The 18,656-nt window shown below is 39.2% G+C and overlaps 1 protein-coding gene and 1 pseudogene across 5 annotated transcripts in view; one reads left to right on the plus strand and one right to left on the minus strand.

The window, feature by feature from the left end:
• NELL1 (neural EGFL like 1) overlaps positions 1 to 18,656 on the plus strand; it is a 960,090-nt gene that overhangs the window by 730,138 nt on the left and 211,296 nt on the right. The gene's annotated exons all lie outside the window — the stretch shown is intronic.
• Positions 15,559 to 16,234, minus strand: LOC116269810 (annotated as a pseudogene). Its single transcript, XR_004177648.1, has one exon. The product of XR_004177648.1 is annotated as a 40S ribosomal protein S8 pseudogene (transcript).

The raw sequence follows: 18,656 nt of genomic DNA on the forward strand, positions 1-18,656 counted from the left end.
TGTCGCCCAGGCTGGAGTGCAGTGGTGTGGTCTCAGCTCACTGCAACCTCTGCCTCCTGGGTTCAAATGATTCTCCAGCCTCAGCATCCCAAGTAGCTGAGACTACAGGTGCACGCCACTGCATCTAGCTAATTTCTGTATTTTTAGTAGAGACAGGGTTTCGCCATGTTGGCCAGGCTTGTCTTGAACTCCTGACCTGGGTGATCTGGCCAATTCGGCCTCCCAAAGTGCTGGGATTACAGGCATGAGCCACTGCGCCCAGCCAAAGCTAGTATTTTCAGTGCAGTTACTCTTCTTTCCCACTACCACCTGGGATTTGGCTTCTCAGTTTATTCTTGGACCTGTCCATAATTTGGGGGATCTTTAGACAGTATCTGGGACTCTCCAAACCTCTCTGAAAAAGAGAAGTTCTTTAAGCTTGTGCTATACACTGCCTGAGGTTTTTCTTGTTTTCTATTTATCTTTTTATTTTATTTTATTTTATTTTATTTTATTTTATTTTATTTTATTTTTTTGAGATGAGACTCCCTCTGTCGCCCAGGCTAGAGTGCAGTGGTGCGATCTTGGCTCACCGCAACCTCCGCCTCTTGGGTTCGAGCAATTCTCCTGTCTTAGCCTCCTGAGTAGCTGGGACTACAGGCACCCGCCACCATGCCTGGCTAATTTTTATATTTTTAGCAGAAACAGGGTTTCACTATATTGATCAGGCTGGTCCTGAACTCCTGACCTCAAGTGATCCTCCTGCCTTGGCCTCCAAAAGTGTTGGGATTACAGGTGTGAGCCACTGCACCCAGCCTATTTATCCTTTAAGACCAGCTGAGATACCACTTTCTTTGTGAATTCTTCTCTAATTTGTTTAGTTAACAATGGGTCTCCACCTGTGTCCTACATAGCCCTGTATCTTAATGACACCAATTCCATTCTGTCTTCCATTATGGGTTCCAGTGTGGTGTAATAATTCACCCAAAATTAATGGGTTAAGACAACTACTATTTTATTATAGCTCATCATCTTCTTGGTTAAAGGTTTGAATAGAACTTAGCTGGGAGCTTGCTCCTCTTCACCTCTTATTTGATGGTCACTCCATGGTATTTAGCTGGTCTGGTCTAAAAAGTCCAAGACAGCTTCACTCACCTGCCTGACTCCTTAGAAGGGTCGCTGTTGCTGGTGGATCCTCTCTGTCCTTTTGGGTTTTGTTCTCTTTCCTTTTGGGTTCATGCCTTAAACAATTTCTATCCTGTTATTTTAGCAGGGTTTCTGGAGGGAGCATGTGTTCAATCTAGTATTTTTACCCGGAAGTCCCCAAAACCTAGTTTATAAAGTGCTTTCACATTTAGTTTCTATTTTCTCTTTACAAGAGCCTTATGAGTATCACGCCTCCATCTTTTAAGACAGAAAAACTGAAACAGACACGTGTTTTGGCAGTCAAGCCTTTGGATTGCAAGGGAAAAAACTCACTCAAGCCAGTGAAGGTATATGTGATACTCTAATTTAAAAAAATATTCTCATCAGCCACCAGGCTCACGCTTGTGGTCTTTGAGGGTTGCTCTGGGTGCACCATCTAGATTTTCCTGGTTTTTGGAGTCCAGGTGTTCATTGGGATTCTCAGATAAAATACAAGATGCCCAATTATATTTGCATTTCAGACATATAACTAATAATTTTTTTAGTAAAGATATGTTTCAGCTATTTAATGGAATACTGTACTTATACTAAAAAAGTCATTGTTTACCTGAAATTCAAATATAATTGGGCCTCCAGAATATTTATTTGCCAAAGTTGGTAACCCTAGTCTACCTAGGTCAATAAAGGGTTCATGAGTATGAGGAATGATTGAGTTTCATGAGAATAGTTAAGAAAACACTCTTTGGCGTTAGCTACGGACTATTTCTAAACCTGGAATCATTGTTCAACAAAATCCTAAAGAAAGGGGAATGTTGTTCCTTGTTTATTATTATTACTTTTAAACCTTTTTATCTTTCCCTTTATTTCTTACCACACATAAGCTAATTTGAGTAATTTTCAAGCTATCTTTCAGCAACACGTCATTGTCATATAGTCAAAATAATAGCCATCTTTTTTTAGATCTTACTTCATGCCAGGCATATTGCTAAATGCTTTAGATGTATTATCTCATCTAATTCTCATATGAACAGTAGGTAATAGTAGCACACTCTTATTTTACAAGTGCATGGGGAGAAGCGGCAGTTGATAAAACTTAAATGAGTTGCTTAAGGCTGGTTACTAAGTGATTGAGGGGACAGTGGAACAGTAGTGCTCTAGTTTTTTCCTGAAAGCAGAGTTTTGTTGAAAAAGAAAAGCTGTGAAATTAGTTCATTGCATTTTTTTTTTGAGACGGAGTCTTGCTCTGTCACCCAGACTGGAGAGCAATGGCGTGGTCTTAGCTCCCTTCAACCTTCGCCTCCTGAGTTCAAGCGATCCTCCTGCCTCAGCCTCCCGAGTAGCTGAGATTACAGGCACCTGCTACCATGTCCAGCAAATTTTTAAATTTTTAGTAGAGACGGGGTTTCACCATGTTGGCCAGGCTGGTCGCGAACTCCTGACCTCAGGTGATCCCCCCACCTTGGCTTACCAAAGTGCTGGGATTACGGGCATGAACCACTGCACCTGGCTAGTTCATTGCATTTTTTTTTGTGTGTGAATAAGTGTGTAAATTTTCTTTTTCCATTGCTTTTGGAATTTTATGTGGTTTTGGCCACAGAGGGAATCCAGGTCTCCGAGTTCCTTGTTGTTTGTGCCTTCATGACATCATGCGAACTCTCCTTTTCTCTTTGTTGCTCATTTTTATAGGCCTGCTGGACAAATTCAAATTCCAAAACAGAAGATAGCCAACAAACCCAGAAGATATTGACTCTTTATATTCATGCTTTCACAGAACAATGATGAGTGGTACTATTCTGCAGGATAAAATTTGAAAGAACTCACTACATTCATTGTTCAAAGCAATTGATTCACCCTTGAGAAAGCAGGCCGGTAGTTGAAGTGTGTTTACACAGTGATTCAGCCTCAGCCCAGAATTAGGTAACAGGTCTTTATTATCTTTACTTTCTTTCTTAGAAAAAAAAATTGACTAAATTTTTACAGTGGAATGACTGCAGCATTTGGAGGTCTGTGTAAAAATTTCAAATATTGTTGTTCAGCATTTTTGAAGAGCCCCATTATGATTTAGTCCCCAATTCAGTTTTCTCACCACAAGAAAAAAGATGCAGTTTTCTTTTCTTACTTAAATCTATCAACGAGGTAACTCTCTGAGTCGTGTGTGTGTGTGTGTGTTGTGTGTGCTATTGTGTATGTGTGTTGTGTGTGTTTATACCGATAAATTCAAAAGATACTAATAGGGCCTACTGAAGGTAATATTTTGCTAGCCACATTTCTTTCCCCAAATCTTTTTTTTAAATTTAATTTAATTTTATTTTAAATTCTGGGGTACATGTACATGATGTGCAAGTTTGTTACACAGGTAAACGTGTGCCACAGAGGTTTGCTGCACCTATCAACCAATCACCTATGTGTTAAGCCCAGCATGCATTAGCTATTTTTCCTGATGCTCTTCCTCCCACTGCACCCCGTGACAGGCCCCAGTATGTGTTGTTCACCTGCCTGTGTCCCTGGGGTCTTTCCCCAAATTTTTAACAAGTAGCTTTTCTACGGTTTGAAGCTGTGATTGAAAATGGGGGAATAGAAGCTAGGAAGTCTTTAAACAAAGGACATTAAAGTATGTCCAAATGAGTGGGAAACTGGGCCTCTTTATAATAGGCATGCTATGTCTTCTTGTGTGGAATAAACACAGCTATTCTGAATGCATCTCTGCTTTCAGAGACACACTGCAAAAATGCTAAGGATAGCTCAGCCTCTGGTACTAATCCCTTTTGTGACTTTGAGCAATTCCTGTAGCATCACTAGCTTTCAGTTTTTCCAAAGACGACAGATTAGTTCAGTGTTTCCTGACTTCAGTTATATACATATCTTTCATTTTTTGGTCATATCCCATTATTATAGATGTGGCTTAATATTTGTTTATTTCTAAGCTAATATTTTTTTAAAAGGCTCTCTCTCATTCTCTTTCCTTTTAACTGAGGTAAGTATATGAGGAATGCATGCCAGTGGTGAAGGCAATGGCCAGGAGAGAATAAGGTGCAGTCTGTAGAGAGGCCAGGGCAGAGGATGCGGTTCTCAGGCTGGGGGGTTCAGGAAAAAAGAGGGAAAGAGTTTGTGGGAACAGGGGAGGGGCAGACAGAGCTGCGCTTTCTGGCACTTCTTTTGAAAAAGAGTTTGGGCCCAGGGATGGAAGGGATGAAATCTAGAGAGTGGGAGGATCTGAGAATAAAGAGGGTGCTAAACTGAAGGGTTGCCAGGAGGGACTTAGGGAAGAGGAATCTAGGAACCAGGGCTGGTGCCTGCTCCCTGGGAAAACAGTGCTTTCCCTCAGCCTCCTCTTTTCCTAAACACCAACCTGCTGGCACATCCGGCCACAGCCCTGTGCCTTCTTCGAGCTCCCACGTGCTACAACCCCTCCTTACGGAAGGCTGTGGCTTGGGAATCTCAGCCCAGGAGGAGATCTGAGAAGGTGAAGGGTAGAGGAGTTTAAGGGGGACCTAGAGGTGAGAACTCAGGTTTTTGGAATAAATTTCAACTCTAAAGAATGCTTCCAGTTCTACTATTCTGTTTCTCCACAAACTGTTGCCAGTCACTGAAGGGGAAAAAGTTTGTTAATGAGAAAGCCAACCTGGAGGCTCCTTGTTTCATACCCTTCATTTTATAAACTTTCAAATCAGTAGGTGGGAAAAAAGACTTGCATATCTTTATTTTTGGCAGTTTTCTTTATCACAATTATTTTAAGTAACCTAGTTTTCTTTTCATTGTGCTCTTACTTTCAAGTGACTGGAAATCAGGTTATAGAATTAAAGACTGGCTCAAATAGAATTTGAGGTTTGGGATAGAGTGTACTCAAGTCTTGGAATTAGAAGGCATGGATATCAGTTTTGGGGCTACCACTTGCAGTGACCTGGTTAAGCTATTGGATGTCTCCGAATCCAATGTATAATCATCATAAAAAATGCCAATATTGATAATAATACCAAATTATTGCTGAAAAGGGAAAGAAAAGATTAAGAGGTCTATGACAATATTTTGTTAAGAAGAAGGCACTTATAGAAAGCTTTATTTTGTGCTAGACATTGAAGTGGTTATTAATTAGGTCTTTCTCCAAGGGCAAAACAGAATTTTGGTAGTTATTTTATTTGCGTGGTCAATGCCTACTCTCACACTGTGGATTTGAATTACAAATCTCGTTTAGTAATCTTCCCCTAACAAATGAATTCAAAGATTGTCAAATATCTACTCACTTTGTACTTAGGCCGGGCGCAGTGGCTCAAGCCTGTTATCCCAGCACTTTGGGAGGCCGAGACAGGCGGATCACGAGGTCAGGAGATTGAGACCATCCTGGCTAACACAGTGAAACCCCATCTCTACTAAAAAAAAAAAAATACAAAAAAAACTAGCCGGGCGAGGTGGCGGGCGCCTGTAGTGCCAGCTACTCTGGAGGCTGAGGCAGGAGAATGGCGTGAACCCGGGAGGCGGAGCTTGCAGTGAGCTGAGATCCGGCCACTGCACTCCAGCCTGGGCGACAGAGCCAGACTCCGTCTCAAAAAAAAGAAAAAAAAAAGAAATTCTGGTATCTGAGTCTTCTAATATTCCACCAACATTCAAATAATCTACTGCTACAAGAACTACTAGTGAATTAACAAATACCTATTGAGTGTTGCCTCTTGGTAGAGCATTTTGATTAAATGGAACATATGTTGGCCTGAAGTGGAGCACTTCACACAGCCTTGCAGCACAGCCCCAGGAACATCATTTCTAGGCACCGAATGCCATGATGTTGCTTGAAGATACACAATGTGGTGGCCTGCTGGAGGCTGAAGTATATATTTTTTTGGTTGAGCAATTAAAGTATAAAAAAATTTCAAGCTGTGTCCCAAAGGGCTTTTGAAAGTGATAATGATCGCTTGTATCGGGAAGTTTATTTCAAGGAAAGTTTACACATTTAAATGCAAGATTATCTAGTAGGAATTTTATACTCTGATGTGAAATTCATGAAGGAATTCAAAAGCAATGCTTTGTTTCAAATTCATCAGACCTCTAATTTCCTCAACACAATAAATAGTTTTACCTTGAAAGGGCTTAAATAAAAGGCAATTGCCTAAACTTTCTCAAAATTCTAAATCCAAATGTGATTATGTTCTTCCTAAGTCGGAGCAAGAAAACAGAGATACTTCTAAAAAGTTAAAAACTTCAGCATCAAATTCTATTCTCTTCCAGATCTGACATGTTTTAATGTGTACAATTATTGACAGGTTAGTTCATTATTTGCAATTAAGCGGGAAAAGTACTCATATTGAGTAATTGAGTCAGATAATTGCAATTTTATTTTTTAAGTTAATTACACAAATATTTTAGGTTTAAATCTATTTAGAGTTGAGGTTAATTACATTTGCCATATCCCAATACAAATATTTAATTACTTTACTGATTGCAAGTTATATTTCCTCCCGTGTTTAAAAACAGTGACTTCTAGTTTAATAATCAGCTTAAGTAAAAAGGACAACACCAGATACTAACAATAGCTGTGCATTATAAAAATAGTTTAAGAATCAAATTATGCCAGTGGTATTTTAGCTATTGAATTAAGTAAAATTATCAAGAGAAAGGGTATAGAAACATTACTCTTAAGGAGTGATTTGTTTGACTACATTGGAAAAGTTCCTAGGAACTGATGAAGTATAGAATGGAATTGTGGCAAAAAAGGGTAGCAAGAGAATGAAAAAATAAAAACAAAACAGAAAAACTGTATTAGTTTGTTTTCACATTGCTGATAAAGACATACCTGAGACTTGGTAATTTATAAGGAAAAAGAGGTTTAATGGACTCACAGTTTCACATCTGGGGAGGCCTCACAATCATGGTGGAAGGTGAAAGGCATGTCTTACATGGCAGCAGGCAAGAGAGAGAATGAGAACCAAGCGAAAGGGGTTTCCCCTTATAAAACCATCAGATCTTATAAGACTTATTTACTACCATGAGAACAATATGGAGGAAACCGCCTCCATGATTCAACTGCTCCCCACTGGGTCCCTCCCACAACACATGGGAATTATGGGAACTACAATTCAAGATGAGATTTGGGTGGGGACACAGCCAAATCATATAAAAAACCAAACCCAATAATGGATTATCCCGATAGCTTCACTTCACCTCTGTGTGTTTGGAAAATGGGGTATAATGGCTAGTTTAATTCACTGCCAAATATCTGATTCACAAGGTTAAGGACACTATACATCATCAGTATAACTGGTTGAAAAGTAGAAATCCTCCAAATTGTTTCTTTTAATTTATTCAGTACCAGATATGTGTTTTAGAGAATCTTTGAGATGTAACAGAGTAAGCAGTCTATTCACTGTAGTAAATTAAGCTATTGTCTGGCGACCTGAGTCATGCAGACAATCAGAATTAGATAACTATTAGCAGGTAAGAATTTCTAGGCATTATAGGTTCACTCTGACTAGAATACAATAAATTGAAGCAGTTTTCTCATATACTGTTGTTCATGGAATTAATTGGTTTTGAATATTTCTGACCTTGTATAATTGCTGTGGTCAAATATTAAATATAGTCATTACAGGTAATGAAGCTGTTTTAAAAAATTATTTTGAAAATGAATACTTACATATTCAAAGGATTATTATGGCCATAAAAAGCTATTCCCTTATCTAATAATCTGTCGTTAAGTAAAACAGCTCTAGAAATGTGCTGGAAAAGACTTTGGTGATCCAATAATTTAACTTTCTTAGTTAACCTATAAGGAAAACAAGGTATGCAGAGACATAGTGGCCAAGATCACCCAGAATGATAATTCAAACCCAGTTCTTCTCTTCTGAAATTGCCTTCAATAACACACAGGAAAACTGCTTATTATAGTAGGGACAGGCATTGTTTTTGACCAAAATAGAATAACACATTTTAATCACCACCTAACTCATGAGACATGCTTCCAAATGATTTGAGGCTTAAATTATTTGTTATTATGGAAATTTTCAAACATTACAGAAGTAGAGAGAAAAAGAAAGTGAACCTTAATATACATGTTTTACAGTTTCCACACTATAAATATTTTGTTTGCTTTATTTTTCATCTCCACTACAACTACCATTGCTACTATTGCTGGTGGTAGTGTTAAATTTTGCTGGTATATTTTATATTTTAGAGTCTCTAATATCCTGTCATCTGACTTATGTTACTAGTTTATTATGCATCCCTGACATATAAGGACATTTTAAAAAACACAATCACACTGCCGTTACCTTACTAGCAAAATGAACAATACTGTCTTAACATTATTTTATACCCAGTTCATATTCCATTTCCTTAATTACTTCAAAAACACTTTTTGAAAGTTACGTTTGTTTGAATCAGTGTCCAAACAAGGTGTTCACATTGCATTTGGCATTTATATTCTTAACCCTTTTAATCTATAAGTCTCTTTTAATTTTGTTATATTTTCTCATTTATTTTGTCAATGTTATTGACAAATCTATTTATACATTTATAAGGTACAGTGTCATGTTACGATATCTGTATACAATGTGGCATGATTAAATCAAGCTAATCAACATATTCATCACCTTGCTTACCTATCCTTTTTTTGTGGTGAGACATTTGAAATGTACTCTCTTAGTAATTTTGAAATATATAATACATCATTTTTATTTATTTATTTTTTTGAGACGGAGTCTCGCTCTGTCACCCAGGCTGGAGTGCAGTGGCACAATCTCGGCTCACTGCAAGCCCCACCTCCCGGGTTCACGCCGTTCTCCTGCCTCAGCCTCCCGAGTAGCTGGGACTACAGGCGCCCGCCACCGCGCCTGGCTAGTTTTTTTTGTATTTTTAGTAGAGATGGGATTTCACCTTGGTCTCGATCTCCTGACCTTGTGATCCACCCGCCTCAGCCTCCCAAAGTGCTGGGATTACAGGCGTGAGCCACCATGCCCAGCTAATACATTATTATTGATTATAGTTACTCTGCTGTGCAACAGATCTTGCAACCTATTTCTCTTCCCTATCTAAAAGTTTGTACCCTTTGATCAACAATTCTCCATTTTCTCCCTCACCAACTTGCTACACCCCCTTCCCCTGCCCCCTTTCACCCTGGGCCAACCTCTGGTAAGCATCATCCTACTCTGTGCTTCTATGAATTCAGCTATTTGATTCCCCATCTAAGTTGATCATGTGATATTTGTTTTCTGTGTGTAGCTTATTTCACTTGGCTTAATGTCCCCTGAATTCGTTCATGTTGTCACAGATGACAGAATTTTCGTTTTTTAAGGCTGAATAGTATTCCGTTGTGTACATATGCCTGATTTTCTGTATCCATTCATTTGTTAATGGACACTTAGGCTGATTCCCTGTCTTGGCTATTGTGAGTAATGTGTTAGACTGTTTTGCATGTCTTTTGTTTCTTTCTTCCTCTCTTGCTGTCTTTGCGGTTTTGCGACAGGCCAGGTCTCACTACAACACAGAACTCCATAACAACTGTTTCAGCACTGACTGAGTGACTAAGTTAAATATTAGAAGCTGAAAGGGCCAGTGCCCTGATACAAAGGCTGGAATGTAATAGAAGCTCACTAAGAGTTTTGCCTAGGCCTTTTCTGGGCCTTAAAGGATGACAAAATAAAGCAATTCTTAACAGGATCTGTTTAAGATGCAACAAGTTTTATTGGCAGTCTGTAGAAACTCCCCAAACCTCCATGATTTAGCAGGAGACAAGATAAGGGTAATCACGTCAGCACTCGGACCCATTTAGTAAATATACTGAGTAAATTTACCCATCAGGAAATTTGCTGAGGCTCCAGAGGAAGGTCTTCAGGACTCAGATCTTAGTTATAGATTAAAAGAAGTTAATCACTTATGTCTTTAGATGAATCCACGCTTACACGTGGACATACAGCTTAGGAGGTATATAAGCTCTGGAAGACTTTGTAATTTTGAGTTGGTCTGGTGATATTTTCCAGGTCTTGTCCCTATAACCAGTTACAGAAATAAAACTCTTCCTCCTCAGTTCATCTGCATCTCGTTATTGAGCCACAAGAAATAGCAGCCTGACCCTCAGTTTGGTTCAGGAACAGTTTTATGGTTTTCTGTGGTGGTATGCTTTCAATTTCAATCCTTTCTTTTTGTATTTTGCACAACTACTACAGGTTTTTGCTTTGTGGCTACCATGAGGTTTACATAAAACGTCTTATCCTTATAACAGGCTACTTTAGGCTGATAACAACTTAAGTTTACTCACATACAGAAACTCTACACTTATATGCTCCCCTCCCATTTTTTATAATTTTGATATCAAGATTTACCTTTGTTTGATAAATTGTATTCTTGAATCATTTATTGTAGATACAGTTGTTTTTAAAACTTTTGTCTTTTAACTCACATAGTAGGGATACAAATGCTTTCCACATCACTGTAACAGTATTTGAGAATGCTGAATATGACTATGTATTACTTATATTATTGAATTTTTTTACTTTTGTGTGTCTTTTTGTTATTAATTAGCTTTTATTTCAGCCTAAAAAGTACTTTAGCAATTCCTATAGCACAGGCCTCATGATGATGAACTGTGTTAGGTTTTGTTTTCCTGGGAAAGATTTTATTTATCACTTAATTCTGGATAGTTTTGCTGGCTAAAATATCCTTGATTGGCAGTTGTTTTCCCCAGCACTTTGGATGTATCTCTCCATTCTTCTCTGGCCTGCAAAGTTTTTGCTGAGAAATCTGCTGAAAGGTGTATTAGACCTTTTTGAATATGATATGCTTCTTATCTTTTGCTGCTTTCTGTATTCTTTATCTTAAATTTTTAAAAATTTGATTACAACGTGCTGTGGTGAACTCCTCTTAGGTTTGAATTTGGTTGGTGATCTGAGCTCCCTGTACCTGGATGTTGCTGTCTTGCCCCAGATTTGGGAAAATTTCAGCCATTATGTACTTAAATATGGTTTGTAGGTTTTTTTTCTCTCTGTCTTCTTCTCCTCAATTTCTATTATATGAAAGTGAGTTCCCTTAATGGTGTCTCATGATTACCATGGGCCCTCTTTATTTTTTTCATTCTTTTTTCTTTTTGCTATTCTAGTTGAATAATTTCAGATGTCCTATTTTTTAGCTCACTCATTGTTTCTTCTATTTGATCACTCTGCTGTTGAAGGTTTCTATGGAAAATTTTCCATTTAGTTATTGTATTTTTTATCTCTAGGTTTTCTATTTTTTGTTATATTTCTTTGTCAGACTCATTTTTTATGCATTGAGTTTTCCAAATTTCATTTAGTTTTCTATTAATATTTTTAGGAGTTCCCTGAACTTTAAAAGGATTATTCTAAATTCTTTGTCAATCATTATATAGCTTTTCTTTTCTTCTGGGTCAATTATTGAAGTTTATTAGTTTCTTTTGGTGGTATCATATTTCCTTGATTTATAATAATCTTTGTGTTCTTACATTGATGCCTATACATTTGAGGAGATAGCTACTTTTTCCAGCCTTTGCAGGCATGCTTTGATGGTGGTAGATCTTTACTATTTAGTCTGGCCTAGAATCCTGGATGGGCGAGCTGGTAGCAAACCTGGGAAAGGCAGGTTTTGGTATCAGGCTCTCTAGATGGGCTAGGTGGCTTCCTGCTCTCTGTGGTCAAATGGGTAGTGCTGGCTGTGCTCCATGGTCTGGTGAGACCACTGGATGGATGCTGCCATCAGGCAGAGTTTTGCAATCATCTTTGGTCAGGCAGGATTACAGGTTTCTTCCCTGGTTGGACAGTACTGTTGTTTTGAATCTAGTTGGGCGGGTTTGGATGCTGGGTTCCCAGGCTGGATGAGGCCTCTGAGGTTGCTGCTTGGCCACATGAGTTGGGTAGGGCCAGAGGCTATGCTCCACAGATATATGTATATGTAGGCTTGCCTCCTGGCCTAGGTCAGGCTTTAGCAGAGCACTGAGACTTGCATTTGAAGTTGGGCAGGGTCAGGTGGGTACTCACTAACCTGCAGTTGCCGCCTGTCCTGGTCTTAGTTGGATCATCTCTTAGCTGCTGGGGTTCAGAGGGACCAGATGCTCCTTCTGCAGGTAACTGCTAACCTATAGTTGCCTCCTGACCTGGGGAGGACCTTTTATCTTGGGTTTTCTCAGTTGTGCAGTTGAAGGGGATGTCTCTGCTTCACTCTGGAGTTCTGGGATATTCATAAAGGTATTTTTGCCCTTGGATAGTTGCAAGTTGGGCATCTGTGGAGGAGGGAGTGGAGCCAGAGAACTCCTTTCTGCCGTCTTGCTGATGCCACTCTCACCCATTTAAAATTTTTGTTAAAGAACATCATCTATTGAATACACCAAGCTTATTGTCCTTCAGGATGCGCTGCGTCCTAGATATGACTGATTGGTTTCTTCTAGTGTTGTGTTGTTTAACTTTTTTCTAGCCTTTATACATCTTGTAAATGGGAAGTTAGAATTCTGAAGCCTTGATTAAACTCAGCTTTCTTTCTTTTTTTAAAAAACAAATGCTTTGTACTTTTTATTGCATCACATGAGGTGAAACATAATTTTGGATATTCCACTTTCAAATGCAGTCAGCATGATTTCTTCTTTTTAACGTTTCTCATCAAATTTTACCTGATGGTTTTAGCATCTATGATGATTATTGCCTTGACCCATTATTTTATTAGGGATTGCAAATGGTGATTTTATTTTATCATTCCTTTTGCATTTATTTGCTAGAAATGTTCTGCATACAAGACCTTTTCCTCAGCAACAGTTGGTTATACTGAAATATAACTTATGCAGAAAAGTGGAATTAAATGCTCAATACATTCCATATATTTGTTGTTTTTTATAGTAATGGCTTGATGACCCAGCAAATTCTGGTGATGACCAATGGGTTTTTAAAAATATTTTTAAAAATATCTGCTATATTTTAATCAGATACTATTATTATTATTTTTTTGCTCCTCAAATTTGGCTCACTGTAGTCTGTTAGGAGACTCTCCAACTTGGCTCTTAAGTACTTTTGACATCTTTTTCTTTGGCCTCACATAAACAATACATGAAAGAAGAGATGAAATTTGTGTCTCAGACGTTCAAAGAAAATGTGTTCTTGGCTCGGAAGACAATTTATAAAGAGGATTAAAAAACACTAAGAAAACAATGTTGAAATAACTGTTCAAAGTTTCTCCTCTGAAGTAGATGATGGTCATTTATGTACTGCATTCTAGATATGGCTGATATGTATATATATTCTTAAAAACCCAACAGTGTCACATTATTTTACAGGCATACCTTAAATGTCATCTTAATTTTAAACCAACTGACACAGAAATTCATAATATTATGGTCCTATTTATTAATCATCCTGTATTAATCATACTGTACTGCTTATTAATCATCCTTTTTATGTGCTGAGGATCCAGAGATGAAAAACAAGACAAAAGAGTTGTACTGACTCAAAAAGTTGGTAATATAGTTTAGGTTCCAGAGGAAAACCAATTTGGCTTCTGTAAAGAAAAGCAGAGCACACTGATAAGGAGCTCAGGTTTTGGATTCAGAGGAATATGGATCCTGACTCCTCCAAATCCTGGCTCTGAAGCCTTTCAAAGTCAGCTAACATTTTCAGGTTTCAGTTTCCTCATCTGTGAAACAGTGTAATACTACTGATTTCATAGCGCAGGGATAAGTACGTAATAAAATACTTGTTTTTTTTGTTTGTTTTTTTTGAGACGGAGTCTCTCTCTGTCACCCGGGCTGGAGTGCAGTGGCCGGATCTCAGCTCACTGCAAGCTCCGCCTCCCGGGTTCACGCCATTCTCCTGCCTCAGCCTCCCGAGCAGCTGGGACTACAGGCGCCCGCCACCTCGCCCGGCTAGCTTTTTGTATTTTTTAGAGACGGGGTTTCACCGTGTTAGCTAGGATGATCTCGATCTCCTGACCTCGTGATCCGCCCGTCTTGGCCTCCCAAAGTGCTGGGATTACAGGTGTGAGCCACCGCGCCCGGCCCATAATAAAATACTTGTAAAGCATTCAGCACAGGATATAGAGTAGTGACTGGTGAGAACAGCATTTGGTAAAGATGTCTGACTAGGGTTGACAGGGGCAGGGAGGGAAGCTCACCATGGTGGAGGTGAGATATTCGAAGGAACAATCTGCTGGCTTTTCAAGTCATTAATTTGTGTCACACCTTAGGATTCTTTGTAACATTTCTGAATGAAAAGGGGCTTTGGAGGCCATCTATCTAACTGCCCCCCCCCAACCAATTTTCTACTTAAGAAAATCAAGGCCCAATAAAGTTAAATGGCTCATATGCATATCACTACCATGCAACCACTAATGACAGAACTCAGAACAAGCAGTATTTGTCCAACAGAAATATAATACAAACTACAGATGTGATTTTCAATTTTCTAGTAATCCTTTGTATATTTCATGTTTACAGCACATTTTAATTTAGACTAACAGCATTGTAGATACTCAGTAACCACATGTGACAAATGACTAGTGTTTTGGACAATACAGATCTGTTTTAGTCCATATAATGTTGCTATAAAGGAATATCTGGGGCAGGGCAGTTCACAAAGAAAAGAGGTTTATTTGGCTTACAGTTCTGCAGGCTATACAAGAAGCATGGCACTGACATCTGCTTCTGTTGAGGGCCTCAGTCTGCTTCCACTCTTGGTAGAAGGTGAAGGGGCGCCCATGTAAGAAAAGATCACAGAGGTCACATGACAAGAGAAGAAGCAAGAGAGAGGAGAGGTGCCAGGCTCTTTTTAACAACCAGCTCTGGGGGAGCTAATAGAGAAAAAACTCACTCACCCCCAAGGGAGGGTGTCAACACACGAGTGTTTCACCCCCATGACCTAAACACCTCCCATTAGGATCCACCTCCAACATTGGGGATCAAGTTTCAATATGAGGTTTGAAGGGGTCAAACATCCAAACTCTAGAAAAATCCAAAGTTCAGTTCTCCTAATTCCTGAGCATATGGTTTCTTTGCTTCTCCACATGACTTTCTTGTTGTTTTCCATGTCAGAAATAATTGTCTTACAACGTACATGGGCCATTAAACATAATTTTTCATCTTGGAAAAAATGTCACTTGTGGTCCTGATGCATTTAGGGGAAGAAATTGTTTTAGGTAAGCCTTCCCTGGAGACCTACCACTTCTGGAAACTCTACCAGTGGTTTGTCAATAAACAATTTCAAATGAGAACACATTATTAGACACAAGGTGCTAATTGCAATCATAGAAATTTATATTTCTTTTCTTTTTTTTCCAGACAGGGTCTGACTCTGTCACCCAGACAGGAGTAGAGTGTTGCAATCTTGGCTCACTGCAACCTCCGCCTTTTGGGCTCAAGCAATCCTCCCACCTCAGGCTCCAGAGTGGTGTGGATTATAGTCATGAGCCACCATGTCTGGCTAATTTTCGTTTTTTTTTTTTTTTTTTTTTTTTTTTTTTTGTGGGAACAGAACAATAAACACCTTTATTACACGGGTGAAGACAAAACGATTTATTTGCCTTTTTGGGCCTTGATTTTCCTAAGATAGAACTCCAACTCTTTGCCCTATAGCACATAGCCATCTGCTGGGCCACACTGTCCCGGCCTGGAAGCAATGCACGCAAGAAGCTTGCCCTACTGGAACTGCTCCTCCAGGAGACTGCTGATTTTGGTATTCTTTTTCCTTTCATCATATTTCTTCTGAATTTTTGTAGATAGTTTTTTGTTTAAAATCTCTTCTTCCTCAGGAGTCAGCTTGGCTCCCTTCTTGCGGCCCAGGGGCAGCGCGTAGTGGGACTCGTACCACTGTCGGTACCGTGTGCTGTCGATGAGCACGATGCAGTTCTTCACCAGGGTCTTGGTACGGACCAGCTCATTATTAGATGCATTGTAGACAACATCGATGATCCTTGTTTTACGAGTACAACACTCTGAGCCCCAGGAGAAATTCCCTACATCCAGCCTCAGGTCACGGTATTTCTTGTTACCTCCCTGCACACGGACTGTGTGGATGCAGCGGGGGCCAATCTTGGTGTTGGCAGCCAGGCGCCCCAACTCATACTTCCGCTTCTTGTGTTAGGGCTTTCTCCTGCCCCCGGTTTTACCGCGCTTGTGCCAGTTGTCCCGAGAGATACCCATCACTTGGCGCTGGCTGGAAAGAGCAATTTTTGTATTTTATTAGAGAGAGAGTTTCACTATGTTGGCCAGGCTGTTCTCGAACTCCTGACCTCAAGTGATCTGCCCTCATTGGCCTCCAAAAGTGCTGGGATTACAGGCATGAGCCAACACGCACAACCAAGATTTCTATTTCTTTGATAATAAGTTTTTGCCTAAAAGTTTTATCAGAAAGTACATTATTAGTCATGGTCAAATTGTTGGCCCATCTCTAGCAGATGCACAAGTTTTGACAACATGCATTAACCTCTCTCCTGCCTTTCTTGTTTCTTTCCTATTTTAATTTCCCTTTAGCTTTTAGAAAATAGTATCATTTTAAAAATAAAATTATATGTATACCTGGCTTTAAGAATCAATAATTTCTTAAGATTTATTTTAAAGACAGCAGCATCTTTATACCCTATTTTCTACTTTCCCCTATCTGTGATCCTCCAGCTGCAAAGACTGAACTCTTACAGCTCTTTTTTTTCAGTTTAGGGCACACTTTTGAGACCTTTCCACTGTGGAAGAAGAGATTTAGCTTTCTCCCCCTCCACTTCCTGACCACCCCCTCCCTGCTTCCCCCTGAAATAAAAGCAATTTTATTATTCATCTAGTAGTCCAATAATACTTGTAATTACTGTCCTGTTCTCCTGCACCAACACCTCACACCCAGCAGAGTTATATCATAATTTTGGTCAGAAAATTCAGTGTTCAGCAATATGACTGATGTCTGTAAATACTATTCATGCCTTAGTCATGTGGTATACAATAATTGTTTTTCTTTTATTGTACTTTTTGTTCCCTGTTGGAGTTAATAATTTTGTTTTGTTGTTTTATTTAGAGTTTTAGGTAGATATCAACACCCAAACTCATTAACCTGAGAAGTGCAGCTTTATCTTTTGCCTGTAGGATGAGGAGATGAGAACTAGTTGCAACTAAGTGGGAGAGGTAGGAGGGAAAAGCATCTAGAAAGAGGGAAGGACATGTGCAAAGGCCCTGTGGCTAGGGGACAATGATAGATAAGGAACCACAAAGTGGCCAGTGTGAGTGCAACATGGAGAGAGAGGTAGAATAAACTGCTGGAGTGGGAAGAAGGAGCCAGGTCATCCACAATTTGTAGGCAGTGTTGATGGTTTGGTCTTGATTTTAATTATAGTTAGAAGAAATTTATTTAAGCATTTCCAGCAGGGGAGGGAGAGCCAGATTGAAATCTTTCTCTCTATTCTTTGCATTCCTTCATATTTTTTACAGTGATATTCTATTCTGTTTAAATTAGTCAGGATCATTTATTTTGTTTGCAATCAATAAACTTTAACTGGTTAAGGAGCTTTCTTACATATGGATTTTAATGTCAATACTCAGTTGGACTGGACTTCTTTATACTAGGTTCTGTTTTGTTCTGTTGTCTGAATGTTGCCTAGATCTACAGAAGATTCTTTTGTATGTGTAGTAAATAGTTTTTGGTTTCCTTTAATATATGTTGCTGCATTCAAATCAATTCACAGCTGTCATTTTCCAGGTACAGTTCTCAAGTTAAATCTCTTTTCAAGGTGTCTTTTATTATGTCAAAAAGAACTTTTAATTTATTTCTGCCATGTTCTCTCTGTAAGTCCTAAGAACTCCAGACATGACAATTGTCACTGCATGAGTCTACTGCAATTCATTTGTTTTGGTTTTTCCATTCATTCAAAAATGTTTATTTGTAAAAAGGACAAAAAAAAAAATACATAAGTACTCACACTGCTATTTTCTTTTCCACTACTTGATGAAAATTTTGTTCCTACCCATGCTATCTCTCCATTTACCTGTTATGTTGATTAGACCAATGAATGAACTAAGAATGAGGAGTGGTTTATTTCAAAATGGGCTGAGAGGTATTGCAAAATTTAAAAATGCCAAAAAATTAACAAAAAGTATTATGCCACTACAAAAGGGGGTTCTGGAGGGGAATGAGAAAATAGGAGTGTCTGTGAAGATAAGCCTATTGGGTAATATATTTTTTTTCAAAAATGAAGAGTGAAGAATGGGGAGAACAGTTTTGAGCAGTTAACATGAAGGTTGGCAGTGGAGAGAAATGGGAGAAGAAGAATTTTAAGGTGTTGATACAGGATTTCTCTCAGAGCTGCTTTTCCATCTGGAGACCTCTGTGGCTAGTGACACCCCTGCGCAGGCCTCACTCTGGCCCAGGCTTACCGCAGGAGGTATCCTACCCACTTGGCCCCCCAGGAAGCACTTGGCTTGCACTCCTGCCCGTATCTAACACTTGCTGCAGGATATGCGCTCAGCCCGCAGTTGGGCTGGGTGTACGTGACCTGTTTTTGCCTTGGGCACTGGTATCTGGATGAGGAGAACACAGTGGCACCTGAACAGGGATGCCAGTGACCCCAAATCCCTATAGAGGGTG

Source organism: Papio anubis, chromosome 12 (assembly GCF_008728515.1).
Source record: "Papio anubis isolate 15944 chromosome 12, Panubis1.0, whole genome shotgun sequence".
NCBI lineage: Eukaryota > Metazoa > Chordata > Mammalia > Primates > Cercopithecidae > Papio > Papio anubis.